At 53.4% G+C, this 24639-nt stretch overlaps 2 long non-coding RNA genes across 2 annotated transcripts; both read right to left on the bottom strand.

The window, feature by feature from the left end:
* Positions 1-1959: 1959 nt before the first annotated feature.
* Positions 1960-3305, bottom strand: LOC121137201. The gene is made up of 4 exons (XR_005874433.1): positions 2808-3305; positions 2523-2670; positions 2371-2428; positions 1960-2161 (listed from the first exon to the last, which is right to left on the bottom strand). It is a non-coding gene; the product is annotated as an uncharacterized LOC121137201 (long non-coding RNA).
* A 1275-nt stretch (positions 3306-4580) lies between these two features.
* Positions 4581-22675, bottom strand: LOC121136987. The gene is made up of 2 exons (XR_005874192.1): positions 22580-22675; positions 4581-9765 (listed from the first exon to the last, which is right to left on the bottom strand). It is a non-coding gene; the product is annotated as an uncharacterized LOC121136987 (long non-coding RNA).
* Positions 22676-24639: the final 1964 nt, after the last annotated feature.

A 24639-nucleotide genomic window follows, 5' to 3' on the forward strand; every position in this document is an offset into this window, starting at 1 on the left:
CAAACACGTGTGCTCATGCTTGCACAGTCATCCATCACGCTCTCCCCCATATCTAAGATAAATATTTTTATTTGATGTGCATGGCATTTTGCCTGCATGTGTGTCTTGCTAGAAGAGGCCATCAAATCATTTGCAACTGGAGTAACAGACAGTTGAGCCACCACGTGGGTTCTGAGATCTAAATCCTGGTCTTTGCAGCTCCCTGCTTTGGGGTTTTGAGACAAGGTGTCACTACGTAGCCCAGGCTGGCCTGGACCTCTTTATTATCTTTGTCAGCCTTCTGGGTGCTGCAACTGTCAGCACCCAGATGACATCGTGCTATCTTTCCGTCTGTCCGTCCGTCCTGCCTGCCTCCCTTCCTTCTTAATTTTTTTATGTGCATTGATGCTTTGCCTGTATGTGTGTCTGTGTGAGGGGAGGGTGTTGGATCCCTTGGAATTGGAGTTACAGACAAGCCGTGAGCTGCCATGCGGGTGCTGGGAATTTAACCAGGATCCTTTGAAAGAGCAGCCTGTGCTCTTCACCGCTAAGCCATCTTTCCAGTCCCCATGCTGGACTTTTCATGCTGGCCTTTTTTTTTTTTTTAAGGACAGATTTTAAGAGGAAAGAGGTCCTCTGAAGTCATGTCAATGTCTCCTGCCATTCGTGACACTGCTCGTGTTGTTGTCCCATTATGTCAGGAGGACAAGAATGTCAAGAATTAAAGGAACAGGGGTTTGCTATGTGTAGGCCTGGCTGGAGAGAAGTCTAGAATCAGAATATGTTCTCATCTCATGCTGTGACTTGCATAGCAGACAGATTTATTACAGGAGGCAAAAAAAAAAAGTGTGGCCTGTGATGACAGCTGGGACAATAAGGAGACAGAGACCCCACAACACAACCCAAATGGGAGACCAGTGGCAAGGAGAGGCGCCCGCCGGTCCCAGGAGTCAGCTCTTGTGCTCTCCTTAGCCTGCTCCCCAGCTATTAGCAGTCCTTGCCACCGCACCTTGTTCTTGAAGGACATTTTTCTCAGCTGTCTATTTTGGTGTTTGTTGGGGGAGGGGGCATTTGGGGTCATTGTCTGCAAATGAATCCTAGACAGCAGGAGTCTGCTGCTTTTGCTTCTCTGCCTGTCATCTGTCACCCAGCCAGAGCAGCCTGCAGCTAGGCCTCAGACTGCCTAATGAAGACAGAGAGGTGGCCCTGGCTGTGCACAGGTGTCGCTTCCCCATTAATGGAGGTGACATTCCGAAGCACTCCTCATTACCGAGCAGACATTGGACAGGGCTGGGACACATATTGATGGCAGTAGGGCCAGCCAGCGTCTGTCTCAAATCCCATTGCCCCTGAGCAGCGAGCAAGAGAGACAGAAGCATCCTGAGTGTCAAATCCGCGGGTCCCTCTCTTTGCAGAGAAAAATGAATTCTCGACAGGCCTGACATTGAGGAACAATGCTACTACTTGCTTACCCAAAGGGTCCTTAGCTTCAGGCCCACTCAGTGCTGACCAGGTCTTATAGAATTCATGTAGAGGAGGTTTGCCCTACCCGGAAGGGCCAGTGGGGCCAGTGTGGGGCATGTCTGGTCCTCAACTTCAGGCTTCGATACAGAGGCTCTGATGACTTTCTTGGAGATGAAAATGGACCCATGTTGTAGCTAGGAGAGTAAGGTTGCAGAAAACTTACAGGTGGAGGGCTGTCAGGGACCAGGACCACATGGACAAGAACAGAAGCAGTGAAAACTGGACAGTTTCCTCTTGTTGGTTGCTTTGGAACAGGAGCGACCTGCCCATCCATCATCTTGGAAACACAGGAACTGAGTCTCGGAAGGACTTAAGTGCCATAAGAAGAGCCACTACATGCATGCACACACCCCTCCAAAGCCCGATTGCCACCCTCCCTTGTCCCAGCTTTGCGCACGCGCATTGGGCCGCCCCCGCACAGCTTGGTTTTAAACTCGTAGCAGACGGAACTCGACTTAAAAATAACTATTTTGACAGTTGCGATGTAAATATGTGAGTGACGCGTGGGGCTGTTTTTCCTTCGTGCTTCCCCCATCCCCCCGTGCCAATCCTAGCCCCGGCTCCGCTGAGGATGAGATGACAAGTCCGCCTCTTGCAGGATACGAGCAGCGCTGCAGCGGAAGGATTCCTTTTCAACATACCACACCGTGCCACCTTGCTGTTGGGGACAAATGTATTTATAAACTACGTCTTGTCTGTTACCTGGCAAACGAGGTCGTCTAGCTACTCCTGTGTTTTTGTTGTTGTTTTGAGATAGATCTTGCTAGTTACCACAGGCTGCCCTTGAATTCACAATCCCTCTGTGTCAGCCTCCCTGGTGCTGGCATTAGCCAGCATGCCCAGTTATCCGAACATCCCCATACATACCTAGTGTCTTCAGTTCAGTTCGACCTGTATCTACTGAGGCTCTCTTCTACCCCCAGCACTGTAGAATATGTGAGAGACATTTGGAATGCTTCCAACTGAGCATCTCAGTTACTGAATCTTGAACACCTACCTGCCCGGGGCCAGGTGCTAACCTGAGCATGCTACCTGATGATCCTCACAAAAGCTCAAGGGGCTGGTGTTGCTGTCTGCGTTCTACAGGAGGCAGCAGAGGTGTGGGACATGAAGTGACTTCAGAAGGCTGTCACGAAGAGCAGGACACTGAGGCTAGTCCTCACCAACCTTGTGAAGGGAAGAGAAGCAGTCACCCTCTCCAGAGGTGGGAAACAGGGGGACAACATCAAGGTCTGTCTATCTGGCCATCAGCGTTTCATCTAAGATAAAGCCAGGACCATCAAGGACACTTCGAGTATGCCAACCTGCTGTCATTCTCCCCTTCTTGTCACAGACAATAGAGGAAAGGGAGGGGAGAGTGTACGGTGTCCTTGAGAGTTCCAAAGGGCTCTTAACCATTATGCCACTTCCCCGGCCCTGCTCTCCGCTTCTTTGTCTCCTTCCTAGCAAAACCTGTCCCAGCAGTCACTAATGCTGGAGAATAAGTGTCCGTTAGCAACTCAGCATCCACCTCCCTCCTGGATCCTCACCCCAGGGGGTCAGAGCACTAATGAGATGCCAGGACTCAGACTTGGGAGGGGAGAGGAACTTGGGAACAATAGGACCCACTTGTGACATAAGAGGTTGTCACAGCACCTGATGGCAAGATCATGCTGGGTCTCGTATGGTCCTCCAGCCTCCGAGGCTCCGCTCATCCATCTCCTCTGAGAGGTCTTTCCCGGCTCTCAAGCTCAGAAACACTTTCTGTCATATTGGGAGTTCCTAAGGAGTAGGGGCACTGGCTGACTTCCTGTTTTTCCTGCAGCGGCTTCCACAGCGCTCCGCTCAGGGTCAGAACTCCATACTGACTTAATGGATTCAGTGGACAATATCACACATTTCCTCAGGGTAAAAGCTGAGGTGCAGATAGCAGAGGGCTGGGGCAGTCATGTAAGAACCAAAAGCACAGGGTGCAGTCCTGTCCCAGGCAGTCTAGGAACACTTCATGGATACTGGGTGCCAGGCATTAAGGAAACTGAGCCAGAAGAGAACCACCCTGGTCACGAACAGTCAGTACATTGCTGCCTACAAAAACTGCACATCACCTGGAACCCCCAGGATGGAAATTCAGGAAGCTTAACCAGGAGGATCAAATGTTTGAGGCCAGCCAGGGTAACAGAGTGAGTCCCCGGGCTAGCCTGGGCAATAGAGAAAGATCCTGTCTTTGAGACCTGAGTCAATCAATTCATCTGCAGCTGTTCCTTCCTTGCAGGAGACTGGCTTTGAGGTAAGGGCAGAGGGCTCAGGCTCTCTGTCCCTTCTCCGGACCCCATTTCCTCACAGTAGTAGAATCTCCGCACTGACCCCCTCAGTTTAAGGGGAGTCTCGATACAGTAATTCTTTTTTAGAGCTCTATTGATACACAACTCATGCCACCTGGTAACCTTTATTATGAATGTGCCTCCGCCCCACCTTCCTTGCAAGACTGACAATTGCCCATCCTGTCAATAGTTCCGAGAAGCCCAAGTAAAGATCTTTTTTTTTTTTTTTTTTTTTTTTTTTTTTGGTTTTTCGAGACAGGGTTTCTCTGTAATTTTGGAGGCTGTCCTGGAACTCACTTTGTAGACCAGGCTGGCCTCAAACTCACAGAGATCCGCCTGCCTCTGCCTCCCGAGTGCTGGGATTAAAGGCGTGCGCCACCAACACCCGGCTCAAGTAAAGATCTTTATTTTACATTGAAGTAGCTGTAAGCCACGATATCATGGTGCAACCTAAACCCCGGCCCCTTTGCCCACCCTTTCCAGCACTGGTCAGTTTGACGCACCGGTTCCCTGAGATTCTAGGAGGCAGGAGGCTGACTGTCCCTCGGTTTACAGATGGTACAAATGAGGCACATAGTACCAGGGCCCCAGGTATCCCCCAGTGCTCCCCGAGGCCTCATCACCTGTGTACACACTTCTGACTTTGCTGCCCAGATCCATTCTCCCTCCTTTCAGATCAGGGGAAACACGTTTGACTTCTGCTGCTGTGTATTAACAGTGTGAAATCAACACAGATGCCCCACATGCCTTGACAACATAATTCACTTGCTGCAAAGGGACGTAATAAAGTGTGTTTATTACAGCAATTATCAGAGCAGAATCTGCCAGCATGCTTTTCAGTGGTAACCAGAAAAGTGCTTACTCCAGATGCATAGATTTTGGAAACCGTGCAACTAGGGCCAAAATGAAACCAACGAGGCTTAGTAAATGGGTATCGGTCACACTAAGAAAAAGAACCACTCAGGAGTCAGCTCAACTGAAGCAGAGGTTAACAAGATTCAGATTTCTGCCTGCTGGGTTAAGATCTGGACCTGTTTCCAGGGTCAAGGTGTTGGGGACACACATAGAATGTACCCCATAACCCAGCCACCCCACATGCTGAGCTCACATCTCACTGATTGACATAGAAGCATATAGATGGAGACCATTAGCACCAATGATTCTCAGGGATTCCCTGCCACTGTGGTGGAATTTGGGACACAGGAAGACAATTAAAGACCGGGCCTTGGAGGAGAGGCAGAAGGAACAGCTAAGAAAACCTTTCACTAAGTGCTTGCGGTTAAGAGCATCATTGCGCTACAGGCTGGAGGCACAGCTCAGCTGGAGAACATTTGTCTAGTGGACCTGAGGTCTTGGGCTTCATCTCCAGCACCTTGCAAGGGAATGGAGGTGGAACCTCAATTTCCTAAAGGGACTATGACTAAATTAAAGGGAGTCTTCTTTCTAGCTCGGGGATACACGCTGTCTTGCTTTGGGTAGGATGACTAGACAAAGCCATAAATGCATTCGTCCTAGCTCTTTGGTAGAGGGACAGAAGAGAAGTCATTTAAATTCCACAGCAACATCAAGTTATCTGACTGCTGTAACCAGTCAAGCAGAGTTCTTTATGTACTGCATATGCCAACAGGACATTCCTCAGAACACTGGGTGTCCCCAATACAGGCAGCAGTGCATGCCTTGGTCACAGAGAGCCTGATGGTGATTACCCAGGTGGAGCATAGCTCTGACCTCTCAGGAAACACAAAACCGGTTGTTTAAGCCAGCAAACCAAATTTTGGTTAGGGGATGACTTAAATGTGCCCCCCGTTCCCCAGCATCCCTTCCCCTCCTCGGGCCTCTGTGAGAAGGTGCTATGCTTAGGGGTGAGGGCAGAAGGCAGCTGGGCTCTCTGGAACAGAGAAAGTCAGAGCTCTGAGCATCATGAACAACAGGATAAAAATAGCAGCGTTGCCATGGCAAGGGAGGCTGGGAGAGTCCTGAGGATGTGTCTAGGTCCTGCCATCTCCCCCGCTGGCATTCCTCCCGCCCCTCAGATGGAATGCAGGGATGAGCTGAGAGAGGGGAGAGGCTGCCCCAGCAGGGAAGGAGCTGACCCTTGAACTCCAGCCCCTGGGTGCTTCTACCAGGCCCAGAATGCCCAAGTTACAAGGCTCCTGCTTCTGAAATGTCTTCTTTGATGTAAGGCTGCTCTGGGCAACTCCTAGTTCACCCTCCCTGTGGATAGTCTGCTTTCCTTGCAAGGTTCTGACCCCACAGGAATCTAGAAAAGGGGCCTATACTGCAACTCTAGCATTGTGGGCCCTCACTATTCCAGAGCTGGCCTGGGGGTCCAGAGAAAGCCAGACTCCCTGGTCCTGGATTGGTTAGCAACGTGTACTCTGAAGCTTTTAGGATTAGGCGGCAGTGACAACCACTGTTCTTCCTGTGTGCGGAAGCTACAGCAGGCTCATTCCCAGAGAAGACTCTGGTTCTTGGTTTTGGGGAGCTGTCAGCCCAGTCACAGCAGTAACCTTCAGGATGAATGGTGGACTTCCTAGAGCAGCAGCTGGGAGACCACTGAATGCAGCCATCCAGATTCCCTCTCCCGGTGAAGCCTGTCTTTGGGGTTGGGAACCAAGGGTCCATCTCCAAATTCCTGCCATGTCAGGCTCCATCCAATACAAGGTGCTCTTCCTGCCGGGTAGGGAGGGCAGGCGTGGGACTCATCCGTGGGAGAGAAGAAGCAGTTTCTGCGGTCAGCAGTCAGTGAAGGAGGGACCCCAGGGGAAAACCGCCTCCTCACATGGACAGTGCCAGTGCCTCCTGCCCACTGCTGCTCAGACCCCTGAGGGATGGGGGAGGATGGCTGCGTCATCTCAGAGATGGGCAACAGGCAGCCGCACAAAGTGAACCCAAGCAGAAGTTAGGCCCTTCTGGATCTCTTCGGTACTAGTGCCGTAAGAGCCCAGATGGCAGCAGTCATGGCCTAGACAGGGCCTGGGGTCAGAGTGCAGGCCACAGACTTACTCCCGTTACTCTAGCTATATGGAGGAGGAAAGGAGTCTCAGCCTCACTGGAGGAACATTCTAGAAGAACCTCTAGGGCTTTCCTTCACACTCTACCGCTTCTCAGATCTGCCGGGTACGCCAACCTTCCGTCTTCACCATGCTGTCCTCAGAACACATCCCCTGGGTCACAGGACACCCGACACCCAGCAAAGCCCTGGACTCAGAGCACATCAGTGCAGTCCCTTTTATCATTGAAGAAACCAGTCCCAGAAATAAGGCCTGACTCATCCAAGGTCACAGGGTCACTGGTGCTCAAGCAAGGCTAGAACCCTGGAGACCTGCTCTTGGCTCAGGGCTCCTTGCATCTCATCTGTCTGTTTCAGTTAAATTGTTGCCTTTTATTTTCTTCTAGAAATTAGCAATTTCTCTATGTATTTCTATGAATCCATATACTGCATTCAAAATGCCTTCCTCCCTTAGGAGCGGAGAAAAGAAATAGCATTCTAATTAACTATTTTGAACCTAAGACAAGAAGCTCTTGGGGGTCCTGGGCCAGGGCCATAGAGGATATTCAAGTCCCAAGAACCCCAGCAGTCATTTATACACTACTCTCCACAGACTAGTTCCTTAGCCTGAGAGGTGGGATCGTGTTCAAGTGGGGCACGCAGAGCCCACGCTCTAGGGAAGACGAGTGCCAGGCTGTAGTAATGGAAGGCTGTATACCTGCCTCACCCTAAGAGCAGAGGGCCACCTCAGTAGAGTCTAAAAAGACCCATGGGCTGGCCTTTCTCTCAGGCAGAATGAAGGAACTTTAAAATTGACTGAAACCAGGCAGAAGCTGAATTGGGAGCAGGTTTCTGGCTGCTTCCCAGATGCTGAGCAGGACCGAGTCCCTATCTCCCTGAGAAAACAGTCAAAATAATAAGTGTACATTTGCTAGATGCTAGTGTTGCCTCCTGCTCAGGTCATGTCTACTGCGGGGTGGCTACACCTCACCTAGGATGAAGGGTTCAAGGGTAGCTATCTGCAAGCGGCGGGGGTGTCCCAAGAACCTTGAACCTCCCAGGTCCCTATGGTAAGGGCTTGAGATATCCAGTGTCTCTCCTACACCAAGGGCACTCTTGTGGGATAAGCAGCTCTGCCAGTCCCTGTGGCTGTGTCCCTGCCAAGGGCTGTGAAGTGAGCACAAGAGAACTGCCCCCCTATTGCCCTTCCCAGACTTAAGTTCTCCATTCTCTGACCTGTCCTCTGGGCGAGCCTATGTGGTTGGGACATAACACCTAACGGCTCTTAGTGTTTGGGATATGATTTCATCCTCCGGTTCCAGAGAGACTTCTCTGATTGCAGTCTGGAAAGCAGGCCGCAGCTAGCCTCCCCCTGGGAGGGAACCTCTGGCTTCAGTCTCAAAATACACCCCGAAAACTTTTCTGCCATCTCCGCCTCACCCAAGGACACCACTGTGTAAGAGGAAACTGTAAAGTTTGCTTTGTTCCTTGTGACCCCACTGGTCTTTGCTGAAGATGCTTGCTGTTTTTTCCCTGAGCGAAGGATGTGTTTAGGATTCTTTGAATATAAAAGAAAATAGCAGACAGTAGGTGGCTCAGGTGGGAAGGAAGAGAACAGCCAATGGAGGACAGAGAAGCTTGGCTGTACTCAAGCTCTACCAACACTACCAGTAATCATGCAGAAAGCCCAAGAAACACGCCTTGCTGGAGTGTCCCTTGCTCAGAGAGGCCCTCATTGAGTTCAGGCCTTCCTTCATCTTGGACCCTGACCTTCCTGCCAGGGTTATCTGTTCTGTTCCCATGGGATGGGACTGTGACTCCTTTCCATAGTGAACTGTTCTCATGAGGAGAGTGGCAAGCCAGCAGACTAGAAGCTGCATAAACTCTCTCTATTGCTAGACGTCCTAGACTTCCTTCTTAATTCCCAGCTCTCTCTCTAGCACCAGGGAGATGACAAGGCCAGGGGAGGAAGGAGAGAGAGGAGAGGAAAGGCCTTTTCTTTTGTTTCTGCACTCCTAGAAATGGGTGTGGGGAACAAGATCCTGAAGCAGGAGGCTGACAATGGGTTGGGAAGAGTCAAGGACAACCCTAGGTTTCCCCGACCAAGTGCCCTCTGAAGGTGTTGCATGCCAATGCTATGCCCTCTCCAGCTTCCCAAGGAGAGGGGGCGATGAGCAGGAGATGGATGAACAAAATGGGCGGGGTTCAGCCTAGATCTGAGGGACAGTCCCTGAGGGGCTTAGTGCCTGGGGAAAGGCCTCCCCACGTCTGTGTGCTGCCTAAGAAGTGAGGAACTGGTGGGCCAGTGCCAGAACTGAGGGAAGACAGACCTGTGACACACAGAAGAGTCATCCACAGCCTGGCCCCTCAAATGTCTAACTTTGGCCTCCAATCTCAGTCCTGGCTCACCTGGCCCAAAAGGATTCAGGGAGGGGACTGAGACACTGGGGCCCCAGAGAGACTCCATCTTGTCCCTGGAGGTGGTGTCAAACCCTCCAAGGTTCTCAAGAACAGCTACTTTCCTCTCCCAAGGCCACATTAGCTTCCTGGGAGGAGTAACCCTGAGAGGAGCCTGGGAACCTCATTCCTTGGTCCCCGGCTGCCCAGTGTGAAGGCAAGTGGCTGGTCCTGGAAATCCCTTGTGTAGCTGAGGCCTCTCTCCAGGAGCACAGAGGATTGGAAGCCAATGGGAGTGGGCACAAGAAGGCTCAGATGCCCTCATGTTAGTCAGATGCTCGTTAAACGAAGCCGGAAGACATTGCACTGAGCTTCACAGCAGTGAGCAGCCTCAGGCCTGGATCCACTGGGAGCTGACAAGGGGGACCTGGTTCTGCTCACACCGCTGTTTCCCGCTCTCTGTGAGCGTCTTCCTTCCTCCTCTTCATCTTGCAGAAGCCGTGAAGACCACAGAAACAGGCGAAAGTGAACTGGGGCATGCCCTGGGCCGGGCGGGGAATGCTCACCACATATCTGTAGGGAAAGGCAGGGTAGACGAGTGGGAAGAGAGAGAAGCAAGCTGGGGTTATCATTCCCAGAACCCTCGGGGACCCCTGAGGCTGCTGCCTGCCCTGCCATCAAGGAAAGGAGCCCTACCACCAAAGCCCAGCTTCTCATTTCCTGCTATGTGTGGAACTGACGTCACCCTAAGAGAAAGCCCAGCTGCTGCCTGAGCCGTCTGCCTCACCTAGTCCCCACACAGCTGCAGCTGGGAAACAGGAAGCGGCAGGCTTAAAGCAGCCTCTGGACATGTCGTTTCAAGCAGGTTCCAGGATCACATGTGTGTAGATGGGGGTGGGGTTTCCACTTGATTCTTGAGGTCACGCATTCAAAACCTCAGACGAGGGAGTTTACAGATTGAGGAAGCCACTAGTTAGACATCTAGAATGAAGTCTCAGATTCTGTCCTTCCCGAACAATCCCAGGTGGTCTGAAATGCTTAGAGAACTCCATAAGGGACACAAGGCAGCACACAATCCCTCTGATGCTACCACGTGGGAAACAGACAGCAATGGGAGGGTCTTTAGGCAACAGACATTGTATTTAGCTCCTGCACCGCAGAAAGGGCTGGGAGGGTGGCACATGGACCGCCTACCTCTTCTTCCCCAGGTAACAGCCAGTCTGCAATCAAACACAGGAGTCTGGCCAGGGTAAGGGCTCAGGCTGGGGGACCATAGCCCTTATCTACTCATTTCTATTGTCCTTGTGTTACTCATCTGCATGATTGTGTTGTGTGTCATCGTAGTCCCCTGGTCATGATACCCCTTTCATGTCTCTGTTCATTCTGTCCCTAAGCAACCCTGCTCTTGGAGGGAAAGAGGTGCCTTCTACTCCACTTAGGCAGGGCGGCTTAGAACAGGAAGGCAGGCATCTTACCCACAGGTGCCTGGTGGGAATGGCTTCTCTTTCTAGGAAGAACACTGAGAGAAAGCCGGTGAGCAAAACCCAATGAGGGAAGGAAGGAGGTGCAGGTTAGGGCAAAGGGTTTGGAATAAGGAAGCACAAGGCACCCTGTCTCCAGCAGAGCTAGCACAGTTGGTGCCATGCTCCACTCAAGGCACACCTGCGAAGTGGCTCTCCTGTTTCTTGAGGAACCTGGAATGACCCATGTGATGACAGTTCCTGGGGAATTCCTTCAGGACAAACTTCCAACGTGCTTGTCCTGCACGGCTGAATGCCTGCTATGGAGCTGGCCCCGTCAGGGTCCACCCTCAGTCCCTGGTAATACATTCAATCACTGTAATTAATAGAGATACTGCATTTCCAGTGACCAGCTGGATGGGCAGGAGTCCCAGCTTGAGTCAGCATGGGTAGGAAGGCAGGCTGCTATTTAATAACCTGCTTTCCAGCACTGCTTACACACCCACTCTAGGGGAGTATATATAGTGAGCAGAGAGCAGTCTCCAGGATATATATAGACAGACCCGAGACACAACTACTATATTTCTAGATCTATATACTGCAACAATCTCTGGATCCCTCTCATGATAGATCAGGGGTGTGTGTGGGGGGGTGTCCATGCTAGCTCCTATTCTTGACTCTGAGGTTGGTATATTGTCATCCTGGGAAGTAGCTATATCTCTCTGGGCCCTCAGTCTCTTTTTGTCTGTATACCAGGAAGTTAATCAAGGCTTGACCTAAGGAAATACGTGGGCACTGGGGGTCCCAGTTAGATCTGGAAGGGAGGGACAGCCGGTGGGGTTCCTTGTCGTCAGTAACTGTAACGCACACACACCATACTGGGGTACATAGGAAGGGTACTATGCAGAAAGCACTCTCACATCAGAAGAGAAAACAGCCACAGACACACACGACGAAGAATACCACAAGGCTGCCTAGGGAGACACCTGTCGCAGTCCCGCAGGACACCAAGACCCTCTCTCCTCTTCACCTTCCTTCCCCTTTGACGCCTGCTCCCGCCCAGAATCCTTACGGGATGATGAAAACACTGGAGAAAGTTGGGGCAGGTGGGTGTAGGAGGAACAGGGGTAGTTTATGGGGCACAGGAAGAGAGCATTGACAGAAGTCTCTTGGAAGCCAGGCGGCTACACAGCGGCTCAGGGGGATTCCTGGGTTCTTTGCTCCCAAAGGCATCGAGAACAAGGCAGACTCAAACTTTTCTGCCCCGATCTTGGCCCTCAAGCCCTCTGGCTCCTCCCTGTCACCCTTGCTAGGAGTCTCACACTCGGGTACAACTTCAAGCCCCAGAAGCCTGTGCACAAAGGCCACTGCACCTAGTCCCCAAAGTGGGAGAGAAAATTCCACATTAGTGTGTCTGAGTGCTGTGGCTTCATTTCTTCTCCCCAGACGCCCCACCAGCAGGGACCTGAGAGCTTCCCTGCTTGTACCCTCCACACTTGACAGTAAGCTTTACTTCCAACACGGGCTGGAGGCCTCCTGGAGAAGTCAGATCCCATGACCACCCCCCCACCCCCACCCCCGTCATATAGATCCTGGAACACCCCCTTCACCTGTGCTCCAGCGGGAACCGCCCCCACTCTGTTCTCACCCAAGCTACTGTTCAAGAGTAAAGAATGGACAAACGGATATCGAAAACCCCAAGACGAAGAGGGCTGACACTGGCGGAAGTTCCTGTTGCCCCACTCCCACACCTGCCTCTTTCAGCTCAGTTCAGGATGATCTGGGGTCTGATGGCCAAGATGTCCCTCTGCCAAGCTTGCCTTGTGGGAGCCGACCAGAAGAGATGCCAAGTCACAAATCATCCATCCTCCCAAGTCACCCAAATACCGGTCCCTAGCCTCACTACTCACCCCTGCCTGCCCTCAGCCCTCACCCATTCTCTTTTAGCCACACTCTGCTCTGACCCTCCCACCTCAAGGGAAAGTGGGGGAACCCAAATAATCTGAGCACGTGGAGGAACCAAGGGGCAAGACAACACCTCTACATGAGGAGGAAGCGAGGTTTCAGGATGGCAAGCCTAAATTCCTCAGTGTCTCTAGAATTTTGGCAAAGTCCTCCATCAAAGTGGGCGGTAAGGGGATATATGATAGTTGAGTGTTGGGACAAGCCAGGAATCTCTGACAATTGTTTCTCCGACCCCAATCCCCTCATCTCCCGAGGCAGAGCAAAGGCACTTCAAGCGAGACCCACCCCAGGTAACGGGCAGAAGTGACTGAGTGAGGAGGGGTGCCCTAGGCCCCGGGGAAACAATGCAGAATCCTCCCCCCTCCCCTGTGCCCTCCGCACCCGAGCCTCAGTAATTAAAATATGAATTCACCTTCCCTCCCCGAGCCATTCATCCCTGCAAAGGGAAGCAGCTGCCGCTTAGGAGACCGGATTTGGGGATTAGCTCGGGCGGTGCAGCAGACACACCAGGAGAAAGAATTCTAAAGGAAGGGGGTGAATTGGGTTTTCTCCCACCTCCTCCCTCTCCTCTCCCTAGCCATCCTCACACCCACCCCTTCCCCCAAAGCCTGGCCTCCAGGTTTCTGGGAACTGTAGTCTGCAAGGCAGTGTTGACAAACAGGCAGACCCAGGGTGGGTGGTGCCACCAACTACAGATCCCAGGACCTCTTCCCAGGGCTGCCATCCACCAAGCTGGCACTGGGTACTCATCTGGAGAAGTCTGTGTTCTCCTTGGAAGTTAACCCCTTCTTGAACTGTTAGAGGAGCTCCATGGACCTGGGAGTCAAGGCCTCTCTGCCTTCCACACCTACAGAGGCTGCAGTACCTGGCCTGCAGGGACAGCCCTCCTCCTAAGTCTCCTGCTTGTCTACCTATAGAAAAAGAATAAACGCCCCCCTCCTCAAGACTACAAAGACAGCCAAGGATTTAACAGTGGCTCTGAGTAGCAAGGGCCAGGAAAACAATACTCTTCAGTAATAATGTCTTTACACCCTGTGTTAGGGGCTCAGCAGCTTACCACTGACTTCCGGCAGGGGAGGCGGAGCCAGGCACCCGATGCAGACCGCTCCCACCAGAAGGTGTTGTCCCTGAGAAAGAAGGAACCAGCAGTCTTCCCAGTCTTCTTTGCATTTAGAAGTGAAGCTTAGCAATCAAACTCCATTTCCACTAGAAACAGACCAATACCACCAGAGAAATGTGCCTGACACTCAGTGTAGTTAAACACGGACCTGTCTCCCTAGGGAAACCTCATGCTGGGCCCAGCCGATGACTGTAGGAGACTTAGATTGCTCAGTTATGATGATATTTTTGGTTTCGGCTCTCTGCAGGCAGGGACAGGACAGACGCAGGGCTGCTTCGTGAATCCTCAGGGAAAGAGGGCACGAGGCCAGCTTGCCTATTCACAGGCTCTGGACAATTACGAGATACGCCATTGCGGATCTTCTCCAAGCCAGCCCCACCCACGGTGGCAAGGCACAAAGGCGGCGTGCAAAGGAGGCCCAAGGCTGTGATCCCAGGGTAGCGCCCACCCCCACCCCCAGGCTACCTCTCACCTTCTCCCCTAGCTCACCATTTCTTCCATCATTATTTCTTGTACAGTCCTACTATGAGCCTTGCTAGAGCTTCGCAAGAGGTAGAATCTTTGAAGCTATTCACTTGTCCCCTGTCTGGGTGCTGGGGTCTTAAACTGTAAAGGGGTATTCGTGAGACAGGCCCAGAGACAGAGGGCAGGGGAGCTGACTGATGCTCAAATCTTTCCAGTGAGGAAACTGGTAACAGGGATAAGCAAAACAAGAGGTTCCTGGAGCTGAGCAAAAACCCCAGGCAACTCAGGAGTCGGGGCAGCGACTGTGGAGACTGGGTCAGGGGCTAGCTACCCCTGTGTCCTTGCACTATCTAAGCCTAGCCAAGGCGGCAAGGAGCCTGATTCAGCCACAGCAAAACTCCAGCTGGTTTGGGCTTTCACTTTGCTTCTCTCTGGCCACGATGAATAAAGAAAGTCAGTGATAGCTAACGAGTGATGACCATGAATCCCCTAGAGACCTCCATGAAACAAGTGCTAGTGTCCATGGTATCACCTAGAGTGGGGTTATTATTCCCAACACACTAGTTTGACTCACGCAAAGCCCCAGCAGGGGTAAGATCATGGTTCTGGCACCCCACAGTCTGAGTTCAATTCCCACCTCTGTTCCTTACTGGCAGTATGTCCTGGGCCAGTTTCCCAGCTCCCTTATGCTTTAGACTTCCCATAAATAAAATGGGCTGATAATAAATAGGGCTGTCTTGAAGACCGAGCAGGTTAATACAGGTAAGGCAGCTAGAACTGTGGTAACTAGGCACTTGACAAATGCTGATTGGGGAATGGAAGACTCTAAATAAGACAATGTGAGCCTTCTAATTGTGAACACACTTCAGTGGTCTATGTTAGACGGAATGGGGAGCCCAGGGTAGGAGGTGGGGTGATTCCCTTGCCGTTCCAGCCAGACTGACTACTTCAATTCCATCTGTGCAGTTTTCAGAGTGGGAATAGAACCAGGTTGGTGGAGGAAGCAGGGAAGGCAGTGCCCTCCAGGAACCTAGCAGATGGGCAAGGTAAGGACCAGAAGCTGGGGGACTCTGGGTTCCAGCGTGGTACCTTGGGGAGATATGCCCTTCCTAGTTTTATTCTGGAACATGCTGCTACCACCACCAGCAGGGTAGTTGGCCTGGATGCTCCCATTTCAACCTCAAAAGAGCATCTAGACAGAGCAGTTTGGGATTTGGAGCTGGGCAGAGGGAGGAGAAATAAAAGACCAAGACTAAGAAGGTGAAGCCAACCCCCACTTCTCCACTAGCCCAGGATTCAGTAGCTCGGTAAGAGGGAACCAACTCCTCAGTATGTCCTCAGTGTCACCGGCAACCTGCCGCCTTCTTCCTTGCAGCCTAACCCTTCACAATGAAGGGACCAGATCCAGAGAGAGGAAGTGACACGGCCAAGATCACACAGCTTAGCCCCAAATCCAGAGTCACTAGATGTGCCAGCCCCTCCCTCTGGCGCCCTCTGTGGCTGGTCCTTAGGGAGTGTGGTGGTGCAGGAGCTTGCCCCTCACTGTAGCCCATGGCTTTTAGCCCTACATGAGTTTGGAACAGCAATCACATAGGAATGAAAAGCCATAGGCCACAGCAGAGCGGAGGGGTCCAGTGGCAGGAATCTCAAAAAGCAGGAGACTGAGGATTCTCATACCTCCCTCCTCCCCACCTCGCCTCCCTGGGAGTCCAAGCCCCCCCCATTGCATTCTCCCACCCCTCCCCACCACCTGGTGGGCCCCAAGAATACTAAGGCTATGGCAATAATGAGTTTCCAGTCTAGCCCTTCAAAGGCCCCACACAATGGCCCTCGTGGTGGGCATGAGGAGGTGCGGCTTCCTGGCCATAAAGGACCTCCTCAGATTCTTCTAATTAGCATCCAGCCCCCTCCCAGGTCCCTAACTACCCTCTCCTCTCACAAATAAGGGCAATCTTTTCAAGATGTCCAGGCCCCATAGTGGGCTCGGGTTTTTTTCGGGGGGGGGGGGAGCTAGACTTAATTAACCCTTTCCAGTACAGCAGTGTGCTTTGTTTAGAGGAGGAACAAGTGTTGAGCTCCCCCAAGTTTTGGGTGAACTGGTGCAGGGAGTCTCACCATTCTCTAAACAGTGGTTCTCAACCTTCCTAGCGCTTCAATACATACTGTAGTGACCCCAACCATAAACTTATTCTGTTGCTACTCCATAAGTGTAATTCTGCTACCATTACGAATCATAACGTAAACATCTGATGTGAAGCTCCCAAAGGGGCCGAGACCCACAGGTTGAGAACTGCTGCACTAGACTTAGAGGTGAGGGAGCGCCTGGGCTGAAGTCCCCAGCAGCTGAGGGTAGCCAGCTCGGAGCAGTCCATCTGCTGAGTAGGAGGGAGGGGCCTCATCTAGGTCTCAGGACCCTGGGAAAACTATGTCCTAAATACAAATTAATTTCCTCTCCTCTCTCGCAGTGTGAACCAGCTGTAGGCATCTGCCCCCAAAGGCACCTTCTTATCTAAAACCACTGAGGTCTCAGGGGACTCAGGCCTCCCCCAGGAACCCCCCAGTGGGGGCATGGTCTGGATCAAGAAGTAGCTAGCACCCTACTTTAGCCCTACCCCCCCACCTGTGCAGGAGGCATGGTGAAGCAATCCCCTTAACTGAATTCCCAGCATGCACCACACACACACACACACACACACACACACACACACACACACACCACCACCACCACCACCACACCCTACCTTAATGAAGCATCACCCGGCTTCACACTTGAAGTCACCAGCCCTCAGTTCCGTAGCCTCTGTCCTTTTCACTGATCCCCGGAGATCCAGCCCCGAAATCTACAGAGAGCTGTGTGCTCCAGGCCAAATGTCCACAGTCCCCTCCAAGGAACAGTGGTTAGGGGCTGGGGTGGCAAGTTCACCAGGTCCCCCCCCCCCACACACACAGTTCCCTTTATAATCCCAGAAGAGCCACTTCCTGCCTTCCAGGCAGCCACTCACTCCCTCGGCTCACTCCAAGCTCCATGCCTGGCCCAGACCTCCTCCCTCCTCCACCCACTCTTGGCCAGGCCTAGCTGTGCCCAACTTGCCTTGACTCTCTGGTGACCTGCCTCTCCCCCTACCAGACTGCTGGGGGCGGGCGGTCAGTGGGCGGGTAGTCAGGTATTCCTTCAGTTCTGACTTGGGCCTGGGTTAACAAAGGTCTCATTGAGCCTCTGGCTGTCTGGTCGGTGAAGCACAAACCTCTTGTATCTCCTCGCTTTTGATCTCACTCCCTCTGAACCAGCCGAGTATTACTCACGTCCCCTGCCGGGCTATTGGTGTGGAGGGGCTGTTTGGTCCCCTCCCTCCTCTGCCATCTCCTTTTTCTCCTTCCTTCCCCTGCCGCTCCCCTCCAGCCTTTTTTTTTTTAATGGTTTAATTTTTGGCAAGAGACCTGAGGCAGCTCCCTGCAGGGGCCCCTCCTCTTCTCACTCCTCACCATACACACTGTCACCACCATTCCCCTGCCTCGAAAAACCAAGATCAGCACTGATCCACCTCGTCCCTTCTTCAAACAGCTCAAGCGTGGCCTCCAGTTCATGGCCGTAGCAATGTCCTGACTGCCAGACCCAGCACACCCAACAAGTCCCAAGAAAGCTCTGGAATGGGGTGACCCCTGAAGCTATTTCTACGTCCAAAGGCCCCATGGGGCTGGAGGGGGTAGTGACAGGCTCTGGCCTGGCTAGACCTCACTTGAGAGGTAGAGGAAGGGGAGGCAAGTCACATGGGCCCCACCTCCTTTTGACAGGAAAACCTGGCCTCCTCAGGCCTGCTTTCTCTGTCCCCAAGGCAGCACAAGGCCACAGCTCCGTGAGAACACAAGGACTCAGCCTTTCCCACAGATGCCATTTCCACCGTCCCTACCCTAGAGTCAACCCCTAAACCTACAGCTCTGCTAGTGGTGGGAGCCTGAACCCAGGTGGCCAAAGGCACATTCTTTGTCCACAGGGGCCTCCGTCCAGGGCCACCGTAGCTTCTCCCTGTCCCACCACATCCTCAGGCCTGTCCCATCAAAATCCTAAGAATTCCAGGGGAAAAGACCCCAGAGCCTAAGCTAGGGCTAGTGAGAGGGCTCAGTAGTTGAAGTTGTTTGTCACCAAGTCTGATGTCCAGAGCTCTGACTTCAGGCTGTCCTCTGGCCTGCACATGTGTGCTATGGATCAAAGCCCCCCCCCCCACATGCTCACAAAATAAAGAGGTCTACCTGTATCCTGTCTCCATCGCCTACCACCTTGGCAGAGAGCACCTACTCTGAGGAGCCTTCGGGTGTGCCGTGCGGCTAAGCTCTGGATTTGGGAGATTTGTTCCAACAGAGGCCCCATTCTTCCTGTCGCTGGCTCTCATTGTCCCTCATGACTCCACACATTCTTGGGCCTCCTATGATAAGCTGAGACTGCCATCAGCTCTGCCCTGCCCTTGTCAGTGTAACCCTGCGGCCCGTGGCAGGTGCTGGGGGAGGGTGGGCAGGGGCCAAAGGAAGAGAGTAAAGAAAAGGCAGCTGGGAACCAAGGGCAGGAGGCAGGGTGGGCAGGGGGGAATGGTAGAGGCGGAACAGAGAGAAACTGAAGGGGATGGAGGTTAAGGTACATTTTCCACAAGCAAAAGGAGCTTATCTTTTCTTGGATGGAAACTTCTGCAGGCACCTGCCATCTATTAGTTATGTCCAGTAATGTTAACACTATAGTTCCAGCTAAGAAAACTGAGGTTTGGGCCGGGCATTGGTGGCGCACGCCTTTAATCCCAGCACTCGGGAGGCAGAGGCAGGCGGATCTCTGTGAGTTCGAGGCCAGCCTGGTCTACAGAGCTAGTTCCAGGACAGCCTCCAAAACAATACAGAGAAACCCTGTCTCGAAAAACCAAAAAAAAGAAAACTGAGGTTTGCTCTAGAGTTTTTTTTCTCTTTTGCTGGAGGGCCGTGTGATGGGGGAGCAGGGGAAGGGGATACAGGGAGAGGGGAAAGAGAACACTTGAAAGTACGGGAGCTGACAAGCTGAAGTGACATGAGGGAGAGCTAGGGAAACAGGAATGAGGGGGCCTAAAGTGTCCCTGGCCTCCAAACACTCCCTCAGGAGCCCACTGCATGCTGGGAAAGCAGACACCGAGAGCGGCCGAGTTGCCCTTTCCCGATGAACTCTGCACAACTGGACAACCCAGGTCAGGCTAGAATTGAAGTCTGCTTCACAGTGGGAATGTTAGCTTTTTAGGGACTCCCTCTCATAACACTTCCCTTCTAGGGATACTTCTGGGACAGTGGTTCCAGCTAGATAAGCCAAGGAGAGCAGGCTTCTCAAAGGAGACAAGTGGAGACATGCCAGTAAAGCACCAGCTCTCCGCGAGAGAGAAGGCCCAGGGACAGACTAGGCTTAGCCCAAGGTAATAGAATGCCACCCTTTCCACAGGGGGTAAGGCTCAGTGTTCCCAGAGACAGCCACGCACATGCACACAGCCGTTCTCCAGATCTGCACTGGACACCCAGTGAGCCCATAATAAACGGAATGCTTGTGTGGAAGTCCTTCATAAGTTCAGTTAGCCGAACCTATGGTCCCATCCAGACTCACGGGTCCAAAAAGTTCTGATTCTCAGAGGTTCTTCCCCACCTATGTGTCTTCTGGAGCCCAGGAAACCTGTCTCAGCCTGTGGTGGCAGGGCAAGGGGACCCTGGGACAATACTAAGGCGCTGGCTCTCACATGCCTGTCTGCCTGTAGGTCCTAGGCCGTGGGAAGTGATGAGGAGCAGTACAGCAATCGGATTCCACCCACCATGGTGGGAGGCACTGCTGAAGGTCCAAAGGAACCTCAAGAGATTCAATCTGTTGTCTCTGCTCCAAATAGACCTCCCAGTTTGGAACTGTGCTTGGGATGGACCCAGACAGTTAGGTTCTGAAGAACGCACAGGCTCCCATACACTGTCCTCCAGACCAGAACCAGATCAGCAGTGGGCTTACCACAGAGGACAGGATGGCCTCCCCTCTCTAGGCCTAGACTAGGGGGCCTTTCCTGTGGTTGAGTCTGCCCTGTACACCCTCCGTTTCTAACCCGAAGCATGAGAAGTTGAGGTTCTCTCTCACTTAACACTTTGGGAGCCCCCCCAGAGGAGGCAGATGCTCCCATTGAACAGGGAACCACAGTGAAGTCAGGCATGAATTTTCTTTCACCACAGCGCTTCTCCAGCAGTAGACAAGCTCCAAGGAAGGAAGAGCAAAGGTATAAGAGGTACAAGGTCTCTCCAGCCTTAGTACCAATCCTTACGGAGCCTGTTGGCTGGGTTACAGGAGGAAAAGTACAAGAAGGAGCTCATGCCACCAGAGTGAAAGCTCCCCAAGCACAGAACTCAGACCACAGTTTTGCCTCTCAGTCAGCCATGCTGTTAGAGAAAAATATGGTAATGGGTCGTTGGTAAATTTGCATGCAGTTTGCCAGAGAATACCATGAATAATATCAAACAGTTCTCACATCTGCCCAGGCCTACCTAGTCCTGCCCTTTCAGCCAAGTCCCCTAAACCTCAAATGATGACTCGTCTGGGGACAGCTACTCCTTCAATGACATGCATTAAGTATATACAATGGGTCAAACATGGCGCAAGACCCTTGGATAGGACTCAATGCTAGTACCAGTGAGGGACAAGCCACTGTGCATGACTCTAAGTCAGAGCTGCCCTTCTGTCAATCAGTTTTATGACATGATTCCAAGGGACAGGCTAGACTCGACCACACCTACTCTTGGGACTCCGTGTCCTCATCAGCTTTTAGGAGAATGACCCCACTTCTGAAGCCCGCCTCCCGAATAGTCCTGTCTTTGCATGATGGCAAGAAGGTAGAGGCAGGAGCAAGTGCCCAGCAGCCCCTTGGAGGAAGCAGGGGAAGGGTGGCTCTAAGAGCCTGCATCTGGGACAGCCCTGATGGCACTGAACAATTTGAAAAGTAAAAGCTGTTTCCAGAAAAAAAAACAAACAAACAAACAAAAAAATTGAGCCGGGCGTTGGTGGCGCACGCCTTTAATCCCAGCACTCGGGAGGCAGAGGCAGGTGGATTGCTGTGAGTTCAAGGCTGGGCTGGACCGACAGCCTCCAAAACAATACAGAGAAACCCTGTCTCATAAAGCCAAAAAACAAAAACAAACAACAACAAAAAAAAAGCTGTTTCCAGCCTTGTGCCTCAGCTGGGGCACCCTTGAAGGTCTAAGTCTACAAACTGGCACCACGGGGACTTCTTGGAGGACAATCCTCTCGATACAGAACCCAGTCACCAAGGAGCTGACTTCCTCTGCTAAGTTAGCCCCGAACTAAGTTGTTCACTGGCAGAGGAAAGTACCTTTAAAAATTCACCAGGGAAAATTAAATCAGACCAGGAGAGAGAAGAATCTCTAATGAAGACGGAGGGCTGAACACCGGTGCTTCCAAAGGGAGGCTGTGGAATGTTGGTTAGGAAGGAGGGCTCTCCCTCTGGCCCCCAGGCGCCCTCTCCTGCCCAGCTATGGAGAGGCAGGAGCCTTCCTTTAGGGTCACTATCCGTGGTCAGGGGCCCTTCCTCAGGAAGGGGAGTATCTATCCTCTCAAGGGTGCTTTGCCGGGCCTCTGCCACAGCCAGGGTTCCTCCTCGGGGTGGCTTCTCCCCGGCCTTATTAGGTATGCAAGGGTCCCCAAGGGGGCCGAGGGGTGGGAGGAAGCTCAGGGCTCAGAGGTCCTTTCAGACCCCAAAGCCAAAGGGACTGGAGAGGATTGGAGGGAGAATGAAGTAGCTGGTGTCCCCTCCTCCCAGGTACATGTTTGTCTCACATTTACTGGAGTTAGTGGTTTTGCACTGGACATGGCTCCTCCCAGCCTCCTTCACAAGGGCTTCCAGGACCTCTCTCCGCTCCTGGGGTACCATGCACCGCTGTTTTTCCCTTCTGTGTGCCAAACAAATGCACAGGTGCCACAAAGTCCTGGTCCCTGCCTCTGGTTCAGCCCCCTCTTCATCGCATTCCACCACGCAGCAAAGGAGAGAGGGAAACACTCAGTGTGGCTTTCACTCAACCAGGGGAGGTAGATTCAGCTTTAGCGAGCGAGCTCCCTCTCATTCCCCCCTGGAGTCCACTAACTGTGAAACCCTTTAGAAGGAACAAAGGCAACGGAGCCTGGGTGAGGGGCTTCCTTTTTGCCTACCCAGGGCAGTGGTTGGCACAGGCGGCAGCGGGTCAGATCTGGCTTTCAGGTGAGCCTGCCGGAGGTGGAGGGGGTTCGACCAACCCAAAGCAGAGACGCCAGTGCTCGGCGGTTCCCGGCCCCCAACCCAGCCCGCAGAGGGGTCGCCGACTCCCAGCACTTTCTGCCTGTTTTCCGCTCAGTACTCACAGTTCGGATGCTGAGCCGGCTCCTCTCTTGCACTCACTTCCTTTGTCTCCCTCTTTCCCTCTCCCTCTCCAACCTCTCTCTTCCCTCCTCGTCTGATTCTCGGCTGTAGCTTCCAGCGGAGAAAAATAATTATTCTTCTCAATGGGTTCGCACGGGGCGCGCGCGCGTACACACACACACACACACACACACACACACACACACACACACACACCGGGTACCCAATCAATGCACAAATCTTCGGGGTCCCTTTAACCTCTGCGGATGACTCCAGGAGTTAATTATGAAGCCTATTTCGACATGGCATAAATATGCATTAAGGGATGAAATGACAACCGACGCGCTGAACTTCAGGGAACTGGCATTTAGACAGACTTAGTCTCGCCCCCGCCCCCCTCCCGCTCGCTCCTCGGCCCCACAAACCACCTCCCAAGCCTCGCGCCCTCCGGGGCTCGCAGGGACCGTCGCCGGCTCCTCCCGGAACTCGTCGCACCTCCGGCGCCCCCTGCGGTGGGGCAGCCCCTCGCGGGCCGTTCCCTCCAGTCCTCCCTCACCCCGCAGACCGCCCGGTCCCAGCCGGGGTGGGGTTTCCATCTGAAAGCAGCCGCGAGCTGCGTCCCGGGAAGAGCCGGAGCTGGCCGGCTACCTGCCCGCACGCCCGAGTTCTGCGCGGGCGAGAAAGACCGCGAAGCGGGTCCGCTCTCTGCCCGCGCGGCCGCCTCGCGCCTTTGGGTCCCGACCCGCGCACACACACGCGCGCCCTTGCACACGCGCGCGCACACACGCACACTCACACGCACCGCCTGGCGCGCAGCGACACTCCCGCGCGCGCTCACGCCCGCTCACACTCAGGCTGTAACAAAGGAAGGGGCCAGCGCTGCCTTACTTTTCTTCCGCCTCTCTTTTGCGGCCCCCTAGCCCCGGGCCGGCGGCTGGCCCACCCGCCCTCCACGCCCCCCGACGGCGGCGGGCGGCTGGCAGCCGGAGCAGCGCGGCGCAGCGGCAACTTTGCGCCCGGCGGGGCGGGAGACAAAAGCTGCGGCGCTGCCGGAGGCCGCGCGGCCAAGGTGTGCTCGCTAATTGTCAGGAAATGTGTGTGTGCGCGGCCCGAGCCCGCGGGCGGGGGAGGGGTGGCCGCGGGAGCGGGAGAGAGGACGAGGGGACCACCCCACCCCCAGCCCACGCCACTCGCCCGCGCCCGGCACCCGAACCGGGATTAGAGAATAAATTATCTGCTGTCTTCTCATTGGGCCGCGGTTGAGGACGCCGTCGGCGGCGCCGGGCTGGGAGCTCGCCCAGCTCTTTGCATTCACTGCACAGCTCCGGCTGGCCTCCCTTCGCGCGGGGGCTGAGAGCCCAGGGCTGGACTCCAGACACCAGAGGACCTCAACCGTCTGGCCACGCCACCCCTCCTCTGAACTAGCCTGACCCTCACTCCCTTCCCAATCTGGCTGGTGTCTTGGGGACAGGAGGCTGGGGGAAAAGAGGCCTCGGTATCCCTTCACACCCACTCGGAAGAAGAAAGTGCTGGGTAGTTGGGGACCAACAAATGGGTCTCACCGGTCACAACCAGAGAAGGTTTACAGGGCTTCAAGTGACCTGGGCCCTGACCTCAGGTCCCACAGGCAACAAAAAGGAAAAAAGAGGAGACAGAGATTGCTCCTATCTTCTCTCCAGACTGCTCAGCTCCAAGCTAGTCTAGCGGCACACTCCACGGGCCTGGCTTTGACCCTCAGGGGAAGAGAATTTAAGACTGCCTGCTCAAGAAACGCCCTCTAAGAGCTCCTGGCCAAGGATCCATTCATTTATTTAGGAAGCAACATCCAGGTGGCATCAAGTAGGGAGGAGTACCAAGCCACGAAGCAAGATTGAGAGGAGGCAAAGCCTAGCCTGGGAGGCGGTACTTCTCTTGTGTTCAGGCAAGCTCTAAGCCCCAAAACAGGAATGATTTGCTTTAGTCATTGACACAAAAAAAAAAAAAGAAAGAAAAAGAAAGAAAAAAAAGATTTAGCATGTCTTACGTGCCAGGCTCTGGAGTAAGCACAGTCTGGTGGCAACTA

The sequence above is a fragment of the Mesocricetus auratus genome, unplaced genomic scaffold (genome assembly GCF_017639785.1).
Source record: "Mesocricetus auratus isolate SY011 unplaced genomic scaffold, BCM_Maur_2.0 Super-Scaffold_100676, whole genome shotgun sequence".
NCBI lineage: Eukaryota > Metazoa > Chordata > Mammalia > Rodentia > Cricetidae > Mesocricetus > Mesocricetus auratus.